At 42.4% G+C, this 11,180-nt stretch overlaps 1 protein-coding gene across 2 annotated transcripts in view; it reads right to left on the bottom strand.

Moving 5' to 3' along the window:
- LOC118234008 (enhancer of polycomb homolog 1-like) overlaps window positions 1–8,446 on the bottom strand; it is a 40,276-nt gene extending 31,830 nt beyond the window's left edge. The window contains exons 1-3 of one of the 2 annotated variants that reach the window (XM_035430255.1): window positions 8,118–8,446; window positions 4,273–4,425; window positions 1,062–1,167 (exon numbers count right to left, since the gene is read on the bottom strand). The gene's annotated coding sequence lies outside the window, so the exon portion shown is untranslated. The remainder of the gene's footprint in view (window positions 1–1,061; window positions 1,168–4,272; window positions 4,426–8,117) is intronic. The other variant, XM_035430254.1, reaches the window with a different exon arrangement.
- Window positions 8,447–11,180: the final 2,734 nt, after the last annotated feature.

An 11,180-nucleotide genomic window follows, 5' to 3' on the forward strand; every position in this document is an offset into this window, starting at 1 on the left:
GACAATGACATGCAACATTTACTATTATTTTTATTTAATACAGAATGGCTCAGATGTGTCAAAACTTTTCACCTGTATTATTAAAGGTGTACAAGCAGACCTGATAAGGCAAACAGGTAAAATATTCTACAGAAATGCACACGTATACACAATCCAGAGGGAAAACTCAAGGATGACACTTTCGGTTTTTCCACACAAGAATTTGACATGATTTGCTTCCTTGCTGGACAGCAAAGATCATAAAGAAGAAAGACATCTAAGCCAGTGTGGCCACCACCACCAGTTCAGAAACACATATTATAAATTCTAATTCTGTTCATGAAATTTTTTTCTTCCTATAACAAACCAAATCAATTTTCTCCCAAATGAGGTCATTCAAAATGTACAGCAGATGCCCAGTACTGGTTCAGAACAAGTGCAGGATTACTGGTGGATAAACATTCAAAATGCCTAGTACATCTAGTGTTTTTATAACCAAAAAAAAAACTGTTAATGGCTACAAGCCTCAGATTTTTTTATTATTTTTATTTTTTTATTTTTTTTATTTTTTATTTGATGTACACACATAAGGATTGGTGATGAACACACACACGCACTTCAACATCCAAAATCAGACCTTCCATTTGATGCAAAAATGTAACCTGAAACCAACCCCCTGGTAGTGATCCACCATGGATCTGGCCATGATCCACCATGATCCACCATGGATCTGGCCATGATCCATCATGGCCAGATCCAAAATTTAGAACAGGGTTGTCAAACTAAATTCCCCAGGGGCCCCAGTGCCTGTGGGTTTTTGTGGTTTCCTTTCAATCAGCTGCCCGTTAACACCTTGGGAACAGGTGTGAGGATCATTTAGTCATTCAATTTAATGAACTTAAATGAACCTCTAGGGCTGAAAACACCCTGAAAACCATCAAACAGGTCAGACAAACAATTCTGACTAGTACACAGAATAATCAGCATAGGCTCAAAGAAGCAGAACAGGACATAGATCAGTGTACAGCCATACAAGAAGCAGGTGTCCAGCAGCATAGGGTGCACAGGAACAAGCAGGTTACCTCTTCCTCCTGAAGACGACGGAGCCTCGTATGGTTCCCATGTCAGTCCAAATACACGCCCAGGAATTCCACTGCGGTCCCCCGTAAGAGAACTCCACGCAACAGGCTGAAGTGGAAGAGATAAAAAGGGCTAAATGGAGTTCTTATGAACCCACACAAAGGGGAAGCAGAGACCTTTCCATTTACATTGCCTCAAGATATGAGACTCTACTCAGGATTGCAAAGACATTCCTGGTGGCAGTTTAACCAAGGCTAGTTTGTTTAGCTTATTTTCTCTGGCTGAGTGCAAGGAGTGCAAGACTTTTCTGAGCAGAGCTGAACATCAAAGCCTAATATTGCCCAAAAGACAATCTGTGTGTACAATTTAACAGCCACACAGTAACCAGAAAGTTAGGAAACACCAGTGACTGCATCTGTATAGGAGCTTACACGCTAACACACCCATCTCCTCAACAAATTAAACTTAACTGCCGATTGATTTCTAATCCATGCCAAGTCACACCATAATCAACCCTGATTAGCTGACTGGAAATAAAACCTGGATAAATTGGATAAAACACTTTTTGACCTGGCGAAGGGGACGTAATGGCAGCTTTTTACAAAGCAGGACTGTTAGCACATGAAAGGTCAGCATATCTTTGACAGTCATATTGCAAACCCCACTAGAATTAGCCTACCTCTACCTCCGAACAGTCAGAGATGAGATGTCTATACATTTCAGTACTGTGCTGCACAATTCTGACTTTATATTTTCAAATAAAATACAGTCATTAAGTTGTATTATACAAGTTTAAGAGTTTTACATTTCAAACAAGCATTTGAATGTTTGAATATTAATTTTTAATCCCCATTTTGTGCATGAACGTGCATGCACATGCACGCATACACACATGCAAACAGAAACAGTTTGTTGCTGCTCTGATGTCACCAAGATCCAACCGAAGATTGTTTTAAAACGATAAGGTGATTGTAGGTGTGGAGGTAGGAACTGTAGGGGAGAACCGGGACGAAAGAAACATCGATTTCCACAAAAACTACGGGAGCCCGAATGACTTAACTACGACAGTATGTGCAAACTGTGTAACCCATTTGCTCCAGAAAAAAACAGTCACGTCTGTCACTTTTTTGTTGAGTTATAAAAGAAAGTTATTTTTGACCGCTGTAAGTAAAATATCGAAACCTGAAGTGTTTTTCGGTTGTACCAGTGTGTTTGTCTTGAATTTTCCAAACATGCATAATTTACTTAACACAACTGTGGACTAAATGACAGTTTCATGCTAGCAAGTGTTGGCTGCTAGTCAAGTTGAAAGCAAGCGAGGGAGGGGTGGGACGAAAGAAACACTGTTTCTTTTGCCCCACCGCAGCTTACACTCAGGGCCGGCCGCTGGCATAAACACTCTATGCGGTCGTTTAGGGCCACAACCGCTGGAGGGGGACACTTAACAAAAAATAATGATAAATCCAACGTCAATGTTGTAGCCTATTGACCATTTTCTTTTTTTTAAATTCCCCCATCGTTAGGGAAAAAAGAGCCAGTTGTTCCGTGGTCAAACTTCATTTGTTTTAGATAGCCCAATTTGTTGTTCTGTCCTGCTGTTTGCACTTTAATCGTTGGGGGAAAAAGCCAGTTGCTCTGTAAAATAAAATTACCGTTTGAACACACTTTGCCTGTCTCCCCTCTTGTGCACCTGATTGGGTGATGCGCACATGATTTTAAATTATTATTTAAATTAAATTAGTCATATTACCAGATATTAACGACTTCTATTACAGTTAAGCACCAATAAATGGTGTCTAGTAGCTATTGATTAAGGTTAGTTGCTACGAAGCCATCCATTTCAGACCAATTAACGTTGCAAGGCAAAATTGTATTGCTCATGCATCATTATGCGCTTGACGCACGGTTGAATTTCATGGATTCTATACTTGTAACATTGTTTATTGACTCGACACTAACATGACATTGTGGTTAACAGTACACTTGCTGAAAGGAATGAGCAATGAAAAACAACAACACAGAGATAAGACCGCTAATGCACACTTTTCGTCAGTTGTTTCTTTCGAGCCGATTCAGTGTTTCTTCCGTCCCCCGCAGCAGGGACGAAAGAAACATTGCACTCATCCTGTTTGCGGCTGATATATATCCGACTTGTTTATGCTAGCTACGCTTGCTATCAGTGAAGGACGCATACAAGTTGTTTGTCATGAATAATGACATCTCAATCTCTATTAACTTTCGAGTAAACGGGATAAAAGTGAAAAGTGTTTCTTTCGTCCCGGTTCTCCCCTACTTCTTGTAGCCAACAGGCTAGCGGTTTACTTGCCAAGAGTAACTAAAGTTAGTTATATACCTCATGAATTTATAATAATGCAAGCCTAAATTACATTTGCCAAGTTCATACATCATTATAGATCTCTGTACTACTGTGAATATACACTGACCGATTTAGACAACCAGCAAGTAACAACTGATTTAGCATGAGCTACAAGAGATACCAAGGTAAACCGTAGATAGCAAAAGTTGTCTTTTCAGATGTCATTCAGTAAAACAGATAGGGCCTAAATATTTTCATGTTGACTCCTGCTTGCTGCTGTAGTCACGAGATATAAAGTACGACAGCATCTGCTTTCAAAACCAATTTCTTCACGAAACCCGTCGACTTCTGTATGAGGTTCTGGAAGCAGTTGCCTTTAAAATGTGCGCTACCAACACAGATTCCCTCGATGCTGTCAGGTATATCCACACCATTTTTATAATAAATTACACCCATTTTTGTTCTAGAACAAGATCCTTGCGTAAAGAGTGGAACAAAGTTCCGACCTCAGATTACATCCTAAAACTGCACCGTCTGCCATGTTCAACAGACAAACAGGCACAACAGTGTAACTAATCAGGTTTCTCTGCAGTAGTGTTTCAGTTTATCAGACTGATCTCCTGTAATTTGCATATCTTTGCATAGTGGACCATGATAGGTTCAACATATTTGTGATGTCACAAATTTTGCTTGTCCATTTTCATTTCCAACTAAGATTTCAGAGAACAGAGTACAGAGAAACTCTGCCTACAGTGAAACAATATGAACAAGGTGCTCTGGTGACAGGTCCAATATTGATAGGGAATGTAATGCTTCCAAGAGGAGTTAACCTTTTAAAAAATAAAAACATGCTTTTGAGTGAAGGGGGTCTTTAACCTCGCTCCCTCATATCTCACCTTTAACCAGAGGAATGCGGGGATGTCACTGTGCCTCTCCAGAACACCAATGTAGCGCAGAGGTGGGTCCACTGATCCTGGAAGGACTAGCGTGTCTGGATTTCATGTCAACCTCTGGTTCTAGTGGCTACCCAGGCTCAAGCAGCCAATTTCCTGCATACATCAACACTGGTTCACTAAAAGATTATTGAAACCATTTACTGGTTGTAGATTAAACTGTTTTATTATGCACACAGTTGCCCTGGGGAAAAACAAATTTATTCTATAAAAGTCTTCCGTTGTTATTCACAAGGTTATCAATAAATGTGGCCAGAACATCAGACCCTCACATGGCTACTTTAAATATTTAAGTGCAAAAGTTCTCATTAAATTCTGAAACAGATACCGGACCTTCAGAGACAGAGTTGCCCACCTCTCATTTTTCAGAAAGACAATGGGGTGGAGCCAGGGGCAAAGATTTAATGTGCGACTGTCCTATCCGGTTTCACCTATCCGCTTAAGATTATTACTTTACAGTCAGAGTGCCATAGCTGACCATGGCCAGCAACCCTGAGAGGCAGGGAATAATTTACTGCAATATGCCCCAGATATGGGGCTTTAACCCACCTCATTATGCAAGAGTGCCCCCTCTGAAAGACTGGAAGCACTATGACACCTGATTTTACCTGTAAAAGTCTTGACTGAAGAGCATGATTATGTTATTAGTTTAATCGAGGGTTGTAGTGCTGGGCTAAAGCAAAACCTACACCCACACCAGCCCTTTTCGGATTGTGTGTGTTCACCTAAGCTGGCTAGCCTATATCCAATGTCATCATTGGACCTACAAAACACAAGTGAGTGCTTCAAGCTGGAGGGAGAAAAATAAAAAGGTTTTTTTTAAATCATGAAACAGAGACCGGTGTGTGCAATGGGATCACCACTGCACACACAGCTCAGGTAGAGGCCAGTCAACCTGCATCACACAGTGGCTGCCACCCATGAACAGCACTGGCAGGTTCGGGATTTCATTCTGAGAGTACTGCTGCTTTCTCAGTGCACGTACTCTATAAATATACCATATTTATACCCAAATATTTTCTGAATCATTTCACTGGAATCATTCTTCCAATGAAATTTGGGGTCTAGCCTTCCAAGCACTGAACAGATCACAAAACATGGTAGGCTACGAACATGGGGCCATGTTACCAGAAACCACTGTGACATCATCACAAACTACCGTGACATCATCAAAAAGCCACTGTCACATCATGAAAACTGGGACTTGGCCATCAGGGTCCCCAAGAAGTGCTTGCCCTGCACTAAAACACCCGAATCAATTCATCAAGGCCTTGACTGACAACTGGGAGTAGCTGAATCAGGCGCTTCATTGGTGGGTTGGAACAAAAGCCCACCTGCACTGCCTCCCCCGCAGACTCTCTCCCTTATGAAGGGATGCCTCTGGTCTAAAAACCTGCATTACTTCAGTCAGAGTGCCAGAGTCTGTCCTATTCAAACAAATGCAAAGCCGTGAAACTGAGGGGCTTTCCACACAAAGAACCGAAGCTGCACTGCTGGGCACGCAGGGGAGGCCGAGGGGAAAGATTTTACTCATTTATTTTACTTTTCCCTTCAGTGACCTTTTCATCCCAAGCTCATGAATCCATGCAACAAAAGCCTAGAAATCGCTTTTAATTTTTACCATAGTGTGAGGGCAGGGGCAAAACTCAGCCCAAGAGCAGACACACTAGAGCTGTATTACAGCACAAAGGGACTGGGATCACTTCACTCTCAAAGACCAACTCTGAATTTGGGCCTGTCCTGTCTGCTGCTTCCTTATCCCAGTGCTGCTACACTGGCTGCTAGTTTTCTTTTCTGACAGGAGTCATTTCATGGTAGCTTTCAGAGGGCTACAAAAATAATGCCCTACACCCCCTCCCCCTCAAACCCTTCCAGCCCCTCCCCCCTGGCCTTTGGCTCAAGTACATGGAGACCCTCCAAATATAAACCAGACAGAAAGAGAGAAAGCAGCACATACACAGAAAGGAAGAGCAAGACGGGGAGAGAAAGAGCAAGACAGGGAAAGAGAAAGAGCAAAAGAGACATTCTTAAGTGAGAACAATGGTGAACTGACCACAGCCTCAGGCGTGTTAGCGTTACCAAATGTGTCCATCTGGTTATGGCTTCTTTAAAAAGACAAGTTAAAATCATTCCAAGTACCCACTTAAAAATCTGTATATACACTGCAGGTAATTGCGATGATTAGCGGGTAAAAAATACATCCGTCTTGCCCCTCCCACCCCTAGCACACTACATCATCAGCCTTCAAAAACAAGACAAATGGCAATTAGTGCCGTTTTTGTTTTCTGGAAAAAAATAATAGTCAGACATTGACCAACGACCATAAGTTTAAGCTGTTCTGGGTTATCATCAAATGAAACTGGGTCACATTTAAGGCATGCAGGAGAGTTGCAGTTAATGAAAAGGGGGGGGGGGGGGGATTATAGCCTACACGTGGGGAACATCTATGGATATAGACATACTTACATTCGTTGTTTTTGAGGGGGGGTTTTATTATAGCTCAATCATTACAATAAAACTGGCATTTACGGTAGGGTATTACGTTAAATTGCACTGCCTCTAGCCTATATCGCCGATGCAGAATCGAGGATAGTTTACATTTTACATTTTAACTGTACTACGCGGAGTAAATTGTTGGTCAATTACAATGGTCGATGGCAACATCGAGAGCAAATTTCACCTGACATATGATTTTCAAGAAAAGGGAAACCGCTCGACTCGCACTGTAGCAAGCCCCGCCTGTTTCAGATACTGTATCAGCTAGGCTACAATTAGATCTCTGGCGTCAAAGCAAGCTCCGGGGCATCCCCGTAATTATGAGGAAATGTACACAAAGAAATCTCGGTTACAGTAAAATATCGACTCAGTGGGATAACAAAGGCGTATTTGTGTATGAATCATATTGTTTGACCCTTTTGGAATTAATTTTTAAACGAATTAGGACCACAGCGCCACCACCATCGCAGATCAGCGCAAACAAAAAACATCTCCCACCGTGCGCAGGGAGCTAAAAAAAAAAAAAAAAAACAACGAAACAACTGAAAGCGTTTCAGCCATAATCGCGAGGAAAATAGAATAATCACCGGCGATTTTTGATGGCCACGTAAGAAAATATGAAATAAACGACCGCCGAAATCTGTGTATGACAGATCTACCACACAGTTAAAGCCATAACTTAATAAGCAAAGCTAAATATGTCAACCTCAATACGGGCAGGGGCAGTCCCCCATACTTGTAATTCATACAGAAATTAAACGCAACTAGATCCCAATAGCTTCGTTCAAGCCAATTTGATTTGATACAAGTACTATATAAGCATTTTTGTATATCAAACTAATATTTCCAGCCAAACATAAAGCCGACAGCATGACAATATACTATTTCAAACAGTGCAACATAGCTACGCATATTGCGTTGCTGGCAAATAGCTTCCTAGCTATCGTTTTCATATGGAAAAAAGTCCAACAAGATGGATTGAAGTTTTCATTAATGTTGAAATTTAAACGTTGGTAAAATGACCGAAAAGCCAAATAATTCAGATGCATCAAGTTTCAACTTGTTTCAAATATCGAGACGAAGATAAATTACTTTGTTCTAAAATTTGCCAGAAAATCAAGGATTGACGCGACACCATGGGCGGAATTAGCTGGCTAGCTTGCTAACGAGCTCGCAACGTTCTCAGCCAAGATAAATCCACTTACTGGTTGACTGAATTTGTTCAATTATAATGGATCGCACCATTACAGTAAAACTATACTTCGTATTAACGATTTAAAAAATGAACTTACCAGTAAAGCCGCCAGGGTGTACGTCGGCTATTCAGCTCGATATGATTAGGCTATCCAAAAGACAGGCGGCATTGCTAGCGAGTTGGTGTTTAGCAAACAACAAACGCCATGCAGCAAAATTATTGTGAAACCTTTTCCTGGGGTTTCCTTTAAATGTACAGTTATGCCGATACCCTCCCGCTGGCGATCGGAGCCCCTCTCCATAGCTGTGAATGGTAGCTAATGGAGCTCAGAGAAAATAAGAGCGTTATTTCAAGAAGATTAAAAGCTGACCAAGCCAGAAGAAGACTCCGGTATGGGGTTAACAACTTTGCGATGGCAAACAGACGCTTTGTGATTGGACGGCGAGTGGCACCAATCACCTGTGGAGAGCGCAGGGTCGATGAGCTCATTGAGCAGAGAAAGTTCTGTGTTGTGCAAATGTCCAACACAAAGAGAGCCGCGGCTTGTCAGTAAATACCCGGATCACAAGCACACGCGAGAGACGCGGATCATTTATTAATACCGGCGGGCCGGAGGAAGCTTTTGATCTTTTTGCAAGTCTTGCTCCATAGACGTAAAGGCAAGTGGCAGTGATTATGGATTAAGTAGTCGCGTTATTTTATCAGTAACTAGTTCCTGTGTTGTTGTTTTGTTTAATTATTTAACAATAAAGCTTTAGATAAAAAAAATATGGCAGGCTCTTGTGGCAATTAAACAGAGTTCTCTTTTACTCACAGATAAAATAAAATAAAAAATTGATGTGAAGTGAAATGGACACACACACACACACACACATATATATATATATATAATCCTGGTAGACATGAGCATTGTAAGGGGAGGACGTTAGGACCATTCCAAGGGCGCCTCTAAAAATATATGACAGAATTTTCTGGGGGTGGCGGGGCCCAATGTGAGGTCTTTTCATGGGACCCCAAACCCTGAGATTCCCCTGCTGGTACACCTACCTGTTTCAAATTGCTGCAAATGACTATGGTTTTACAACAACTGTGGGGCTTGCTTTTGCGTTTCTGTTGAACTTATCCTAGTGCTATCTGACCGACGCAATAACAATGTTGTTTAATTTCTTCATGCTGTAGAAAGTAGTCTCAACCAAATTGTGTCCATAGCACCATTTTATAGTCAAAAGTAAAGCAGTTTTAAACTACCTGAAGATGCACCGCAGAAGGAAATGAAGCTGCTATTAGCGATTATAAATCACAGGAAACTGGGACACTGTGAGGCAGGCCCAGATCTAGACTGCTCAGATTGGGGGGGCAATTAGAAATTTGGGGTGGGCACCTTTTCACACAGTGGGCTATACTACATTGTTGAGCTGTTTTCCTAGTGTTTTCGGTACCAGCTCGAATTAAACGAATGAGATGTCTGACTAAACATTAGTTTAGGCAATACTTTTTTTTTTAAATATCAGCTTTAAAATGTGGATTTGCAGTCGATTTCAGCATGAGGATATCTGGAAAAACTCACCCTAGAATGAATGTAATCTTACTGCTACAAAAGCAATATAACGGGGATAAGGCACTTAAAAAAACAGTCAAGAGAGTGCAGAGCCAGGGCCAAAATTGGCGCAGAATAAAGTTGACCAATTGGGTGGGCACAGCAGAAATTTGGGTGGGCATTGCCCACCCCTGCCCACTTCTAGATCCGGCCATGCTGTGAGGTGTAACTGGCAGACGGTCACAGAGCTGTTAGCAGAATATGCTGCATGTGTTCTCTGGCCCAGTGCTTCAGAATGGTACTACACTGCATGTGTGTGTGCGTATGCATGTGTGCGTGTGTGTATGCGTGTGTGTGCGTGTGCGTGCGTGTGCATGAGCGTGTGCGTGTGCATGTGCTTGAGTGTGTGTGTGTGTGTGTGTGCGTGCATGTGCTTGTGTGTGTGTGTGCGTGTGCGCGTGCGTGCGCGCGTGTGTTTGAGTGTGTGTGAGTGTGTGTGTGTGCGTGCATGTGCTTGTGTGTGTGTGTGTGTTTGTGCGTGTGCGTGTGTCAATGCATGCATTACATTACATTTATTTAGCAGACGAACAAAATGCATATCATGGTCATTGGAACAACTACAAAACCCAGGTTTGATAAGGTACAGTACTCATTTTGAGCAGCTATTTATAGCCAAGAACACTGTTCAGTTCAGGCAGCGAACATTATTCTGACCTAACTTATACCAAGTCAAACTAGGGGGAAGAACAAGCTACAATATTAGGACGAAAATACAAATTACAAAAAGTGCTGGAATGAGGCACATGTAACATGAGTGGCCTGAAAGGGGGATTTAAAGTGAAATGATTCACAGAGTGGTGGCATTTAGTCCAGGTATAGTCTGAAGAGATGTGTTTTCAGACCACTGCGGAAGATGGGTAGTGAAGAAAAGGTTCAAAGAGGGACAGGGAGTTTGTTACAGCACTGGGGAGCTAGGGTGGAGAAGCTCTGTGATCCCTTTACTCGGGTGGGAGGGGGTGCAATGCGCCCAGCTGCCGCAGAGTGGAGTGGTCGAGCAGGCGTATAGAATCGAATCATGTCCTGTAAGTAGACAGGGGCCGTCCTGTTGGCTGCAGTGTAGGCAAGGGCCAGCATGCATGTGCATGTGTGTGTGTGCATGTGAAGACTCATCTCTTCAGACTTTATCTGGACTAAATAACTATCACACAATGTTCATGGCTATGAATAACTGTTACATATGCGTATTGTACCTTATCGGACCTGTGTTTTGTACTTGTTCCAGCAACCTTCATTATGCACTTATTGTTTGTCGCTTTGGATAAAAGCATTTGTAATGTAATATAAAATACACAGACACACACACACACAAACACATGCATACACACACACACACACACACGCACGCACACAAACACACAGACACACACACAAACACACGCACACATGCATACACACACACACACACACACGCACGCACACAAACACACATGCGCACGTACAAACGCCTGCACAGAGAGCGCTGAGCGCTGAGCGCACACCCAGCCTGCACAGAGACCGCTGAGCGCTGAGCGCACACCCAGCCTGCACAGAGAGCGCTGAGCGCACACCCAGCCTGCACAGAGA

This window comes from Anguilla anguilla, chromosome 8, assembly GCF_013347855.1.
Source record: "Anguilla anguilla isolate fAngAng1 chromosome 8, fAngAng1.pri, whole genome shotgun sequence".
Lineage (NCBI taxonomy): Eukaryota > Metazoa > Chordata > Actinopteri > Anguilliformes > Anguillidae > Anguilla > Anguilla anguilla.